Raw genomic sequence first — 6,834 nt, 5'->3', positions numbered from 1 at the left:
GTGATGTAACATTTTTTTGTTTTTTACTTATGCACCGGCAGTTCATAAACTGGCGTAAGTCACTGGCGACTCCAGAAATTTCTATTTCCGCACATTTCTGAACATCGCCAGTTTATCCGACTTACGGCAGTATATGAATTGCCGGCGCGGTTTATGTGATTCACCCGATGTGCAAGGTGAACTTACAGGCGACGGTGAATCGGGTTTCAGCAGCTGCTCTGAACCCTGCGCCGCATATGTAATCTCGCCCCTGGGGTAAGCCAATGACAAGAGGCATTGCCAACAATAAGCAACTAGCTCCCAGTAATGCATTGCTACTCCTGAGCCTAACTAGGTATGCTTTTCAACAAAAGATTAGCGCTGCGGAATCTGTTGGCGCTCTACAAATAACCGATAATAAAAGATACTAAGAAAGCAAAGCAAACAAGATAATAGAAGTAAATTAGAAAGTTGAGTAAAACTTTTTTCACCCCAGTGCTGAGCAAATTTTGAGCTTTTCTGATACCTACATAAAAACCTTATTGTAAGTCAAATTTCAATGAGTGACCCACACAAATTATATATTGTTTTTTCAGCAGCCCCTAAATAGAAAAACAGCAAATGCAATAACTATTTATTGTGGAGACTGATTTGTTTAAGAAAAAAAATGACCGAAACAGACTATTGCGCTTTGAAAGTGCACATCCACCTTCACTCCTTAAATCCCTCCCCCATAGTCAGATGTTACGGGTACGTAAAATTGTATCAGATGATAAAGTACTGGATGAGAGAATGACAGAAATGGGAGAGAGATTTTTAGAGAGAGGTTATCCCACTGATCTTATTACCAAAGAAATTAAAACAGTGAGATCAATTCCTAGGTTTAGTCTGTTGAATCCCAAAGATAGGGAAAAGAAGGAGGATAATAAAAGTGACAGGCTTATTTTTGTATCTGAATACAATGCTCAAAGCAGAGAAATACAGCGCATTATTAAAAAACATTGGAGCATTTTATCTGATTGTAATCCATCTGTGGTTGAGTTTCAAAGACCCCCTATGTCTGCCTTTAAAAGGGGCACGAATATTCAAAACAAATTAGTAAAAGCTGATATTGGCCCAAGTATTAGAACTGGGCCTGGTTATATTACTACAAAGAATAAGGGTTGCTACCCCTGTTTAGGGTGTTCATGTTGTAGCAACATGACCAAAGGGTCAGTATTTTATCACCCCCACACAGGGAAAAAATATGGCATAAAAGGTTTTTTCACTTGCCTAACCACTTTCGTAATATATATGATTAAGTGTCTTTGTGGGGGGGTATATATAGGGGAATCGACCAGGTCCACCAAAGTTAGAATCATTGAGCATAAGAGCAATATTCGGACTGGTAATGTTAAAGCTCCCCTGGCTGCCCATTTTGTGAAAGCTGGTCACTCTATCAGTCAGTTGAAATTTCAAATTATTGATAGCGTTAATATCCCACGTAGAGGGGGAAACAGAGAGGTATTACTCAAACAGAAAGAAGCATATTGGATATATGAACTAGAATGCCTTGAACCCAAGGGGTTAAATAGGGACTGGGACCTCACTGTTTTCTTATGATGAATATTTTTCATGATGAATTTGATATAATTATGAATATGTATTTTTTTTTTAAATTTGGATAACTTTAGTTTAATTGAGTTACAAATTTATTGCTGCTGTATATATTACAAAAAGCAAACTGATATTGTTGTAAGTTAAAATGTAAATGTTTGTATAAGGAATGGGTTAATTGTACTTGAGCGCCACCTAGTGGTATACATGTATATAAGTCACTTTGTTGTTTGTAGTAGGCATGGCATGAATAAGGGATAAGATCCCAAAACGTTGCCCTCTTTTTTTGTCTCCACAATAAATAGTTATTGCATTTGCTGTCACCCGCCTGCTTTTTTTCTATTTATGGATTGAGGACCTAGGCAGTGGTCCTTGGGTGGCGTGCATTATAAGCCTGTGTGCTGAAATATCCTGTTTCAATATTTTCAGCAGCCCCAGCAGTTCACAATATACAATTATTATATATAAAAATCATGGCATGTGAGATAGCGGAATCAAAAACTGTAAAAAATGCATATTTTTGCTTAGATTTTAGTAAATAATATTGAAAATGGCCAAGTGGACCACTGCTGTTACTGAGATCACCTTACTAAATTGTCATCAAGAGTAGCCACAAGGGAAAATACGGACCCATACAAGCTTTTGGGGGTCATAATATAGATTAAAGAGGCTCCATTGTTCAGTACAGAAATAAAAGCAATTTTTTTCTTGCAAGGTGTTCATTTATCACAGTGACCACCTGTCTATACAAACAAGATGTATATATTTGTATATATATTTATATACATAATCCCTTATTTGTCTCCTACAGAAATCTCAGCCACTACCTTAATCACCATCTCCAATCACTCTGAAAATCTTCCAATGATTCAACTGATCCAGAACAGTGATCTCAGCCGAAAAAAAAGCCACTTGCCTATCTCCCTATCCATCTACCACCCAGCACACTGAGCACAAAGCCACCCAGCACACTGAGCACAGCTGAGCATAAAGCCACCCAGCACACTGAGCTAATGTACTGGTTGACCAGTAGAGGTGTGCGGTACCAGTGGCCTCATCTGATGTATGATGAGACTTGTGGTTACAACTAGGGGGGCTGAAGTACCGGTTGACCAGCAGAGGGGTGTGGTACCAGTGGCTTCATATGAGGCCTAATGAGACTTGTGGTTACAAGAGGGGCTGATGTACCAGTTAACCAGCAGAGGGGTGTAGTACCAGTGGCCTCATCTGAAGTCTTATGAAACTTGTGGTTAATAAGGGGGGCTGATGTACCAGTTAACCAGCAGAGGGGTGTGGTACCAGTGGATTCATATGAGGCCTAATGAGACTTGTGGTTACAAGAGGGGCTGATATACCACTTGGCCAGTATAGGGGTGAGGTACTAGTGGCCTCATTGAGCTCTGATGAGACTTGTGGTTACAAGAGGAGTTGATGTACTGGTAGACCAGTAGAGGGGTGCGGTACAAGTGGCCTAACCTTATGTTTGATGAGACTTGTGGTTACTAGAGGAGCTGATGTACTGGTAGACCAGTAAAGGGATGCAGAACCAGTAGCCTCACCTGATCTCTGATCAGACTTTTGGTTACAAGGGAGGTTGATATACTGGTTGACCAGTAGAGGGGTGTGGTTCCATTGGCTTCATCTGATGTCTGATGAGACTTGTGGTTACAAGAGGGGATGATGTTCCAGTTGACCAGTAGGGGGGTGCGGTACCAGTGACCTCATCTGAGGTATTAGGAGACTTGTGGTTACAAAGGGAAGGTGATGTACTGGTTGACCAAGAGAAGGGTGTGGTACCAGTGGCCTCACCTTATGTCTGATGAGACTTGTGGTTACTAGAGGAGCTGATGTACCTGTAGACCAGTAAAGGGGTGTGGAACCAGTGGCCTCACCTGATCTCTGATGATGCTTGTGGTTACAAGGGGGGTTGATGTACTGGTTGACCAGTAGAAAGGTGTGGTCCCAGTGGATTCATCTGATGTCTAATGAGACTTGTGGTTGCAAGAGGGAAATTATGTACCAGTTGACAAGTAGAGGGGTGCGGTACGAGTAGCCTCATCTCATGTCTGATGAGACTTGTGGTTATAAGGGGGGCTGATGTACTGGTTAGCCAGTAGAGGGGTGAGGTACTAGTTGTCTCATCTGATGCCTCATGAGACTTGTGGTTACAAGGGTGGTTGATATACCAGGTGACCAGTAGAGGGGTGCAATACCAATGGCCTAATCTGTTGTCTGATGAGACTTGTGGTTACAAGGGGGGTTGATGTACCAGTTGACCAGTGGAGGGGTGTGGTACAAGTGGCCTCATCTGAGGTCTGAGGAGACTTGTGGTTACAAGTACCAGTTGACCAGCAAAAGGGTGTGTTACCAGTGTCTTCACCTGAGGTCTAATGAGGGTCTACGACAGACAAAAGGGTTGCAGGATCATGTAAGTATGGGGTTAATATAGAGGCTGCAGAGACATTTCAGTTTGTCCTGTGGTCTTTATGGGTACGGTCTCCCTGCACATGTACTATGATTCAGTCTTCTACTGATTTGTGCACTGAGAAACATACAAACCTTTAGACCATCTAAAAATGTATATGTGTCAAGACTGTCCCTAAAGGCAAGGATGTAAAACATCTTTGCAATATACTTTATTTGTTTACTGTAAAAATGTGTATCTTTATTTTAGCCCAAGGCAAACTCTGCTATATATTTTTCCCTTATTGGTTTCATCAGATAACAATGTACTTTAATATAACATAATGACTATTGCTAGAGATGGGCTCCTCCAAATAAGGAAAGTGATAGGTTGGCTTTTAAAAAAAGATTGCAGCAAATATAATGTTAATTTGTTTTACAAAAACGTTTTAACTTGGCTGATATGTTATGTTATAGCAAGACAACAAAAATGTCTTGTAATGACAAGGTGTTAACTGACTCGAGATGATGTTCTCAAAAGGGGGTCTTTTAATATGGAATAAAAAAAATAATATTTAGGCTACAATGAAAGGATGAAATACTTGTTACCCTCGGGACTACAGTTATCATTTTGCAAGCACACACAAGAAATTGCATACTATATATGTATATTGTATATGAAATGGGGAAATGCACATATTATAGGGATATTAACATATTTATATATACACATTAGAAAGTAATTATTGATCTGCATATAAAAGCATTTAAAACTGCTGTCTTGTTAACAAATATTGCATTGTTTTGCAGACCTGGGATACACCCCTTAAACACCCAATTGAGTGTAATTTATAATATCTTGCAGGGGTGGAGTGAGACCAATCGGGGCCCCAAGCAAAAATTAGGGAAGGGCCCCCACTGTCTCACACTGACCCAAATGTATTTAAATGTATGCAAATTAACATGGTAGCCTCCCTGCCATGCCCCTACCAGGCCCCCCAACCTCCAGGGCCAGACCCCCCAACTTCAAGGACCAAAGACAGAGCCCCTAACCTCAAGGGCCAGAACCCCACGCTCCATGGCCCTTACAGCGACAGACCCCCCCACACACACACTCTAGGGCCCCCCGAGCAACAAACCTCACATCCTGGCACAAGGCCCCCACTCTGGGGCCAGAGTCCCCACTAAACCAACACTTAAAGGGACAGTCTAGTCAAAATTAAACTTTCATGATTCAGATAGGGCATGCAATTTTAAACAACTTTCCAATTTACTTTTATCATCAGATTTGCTTTGTTCCCTTTGAATTCTTTTTGAGAAGCTAAACCTAGGTAGGCTCAAACTGATTTCTAAACCATTGAAAACGACCTCTTATCTCCAGGGTCGGCTCCAGAACGAATGAAATGGGGGGATTTTTTTTTTTCACGAGGGGGCACGCATTTACAAATCATGTATGAGAGTCAAAATAAGAGCAGACCTACATATACTGCAGGAAAGTGTAGCTTCTGGCTGGCTTATCCCCCACTATTAACATTTGGAGAATATGTGCTAAATCACTAGATAAAAGAATGAAGTCTAAATCCTATGCAGTGCACTAAAACAGATGAGCCATTAAACTTGAGACCCCCGTGCAATAGCTCCTTAAAAACAATTCATCCCTTAATCACCATGATCCAAAACCCTTAAACTCATTCTCAAATCTCAATCATGTCCCCTTATCAGCCATGCACCCCAAACCCCCCAATGCAAATAACCCCTTTGTTTGCAATAGCAGTGAGGATACTAGGTTTTCAGGTACTGGTACTTTTGTAGATTAGATTTAGCTATACCTGTTTCACAATAAATAACGGATATCAGGCTACTTAATACAACCAATGTACTGTGTGAACTTGTAAGAATATGATTGTATCATATAAATAAAAATCTATCAATGGCTACCGGCTTCTATCGACGCCTCAAAAGTGCACTGTGATCCTAAGCCCGGCCTAAGATCACAGTGCACTTTTGAGGTATCGATAGAAGCCGGTAGCCGTTTATAGACTTATATTTATAGGGTTAAAGACAAGTTCAAAAAGTCTCTAATTAACTTCCAATTCCAAATAAGAGGTTTAGACCCGGAGCTCCTTGCAGATGTGTGATGCGACCTCACAGTTCGGCAGCTAACTCCGCCCCCAGCATGCAGCATTTCATAACAATTCATTATTTTATTTATTATTTTTAAAGTGTATGATCATATCAATATTTTTTAAGGGGGCACAACATTCCATTTGGGTGGGCAGGAGCCGACCCTGCTTATCTCTGAGCATTTTGAAAGTTTTCAGTTAGACAGTACAAGTTCATAGGTGTCAAATAGATAAACATTGTGCTCACTCCCGTGGCGTTATTTAGGAGTCTGCACTGATTGGCTAAACTGCATGTCTGTCAAAAGCACTGAGATAAGGGGGCAGTCTGCAGAAGCTTAGATACAAGTATATTAATATGTGTTGGTTATGCTGGGGAATGGGTAATAAAGGGATTATCTTTATTTTTAAACAATACAATTTTTCAAGTAGACTGTCCCTTTAACTGCTTAGTTACTGGTAATGCAGCTGTCAGCCCCAGCATCACACCAGAATCCATGGAAATGCCATTTGTGGGCCCCCCAACATGCTGGGCCCTCGGTCCAGGTCCTATTTGCCTGGCTGGTCAGTTCGCCCCATCTTGTATGCTATGGCCAGTTAGAGACAGACATAAATGAGCTCCTGCACATTTAAAGCAAGCATACAGCACCTAAAAGGGATCTAAATTCCACTAAACACACTCAAATAATTACAAAATAAATATAATATGTTAGAAAAATAAACAATTTATGGGGAA

Source organism: Bombina bombina, chromosome 6 (genome assembly GCF_027579735.1).
Source record: "Bombina bombina isolate aBomBom1 chromosome 6, aBomBom1.pri, whole genome shotgun sequence".
NCBI classification, from domain to species: Eukaryota; Metazoa; Chordata; class Amphibia; order Anura; family Bombinatoridae; genus Bombina; species Bombina bombina.
This window is presented reverse-complemented; position numbering follows the sequence as displayed.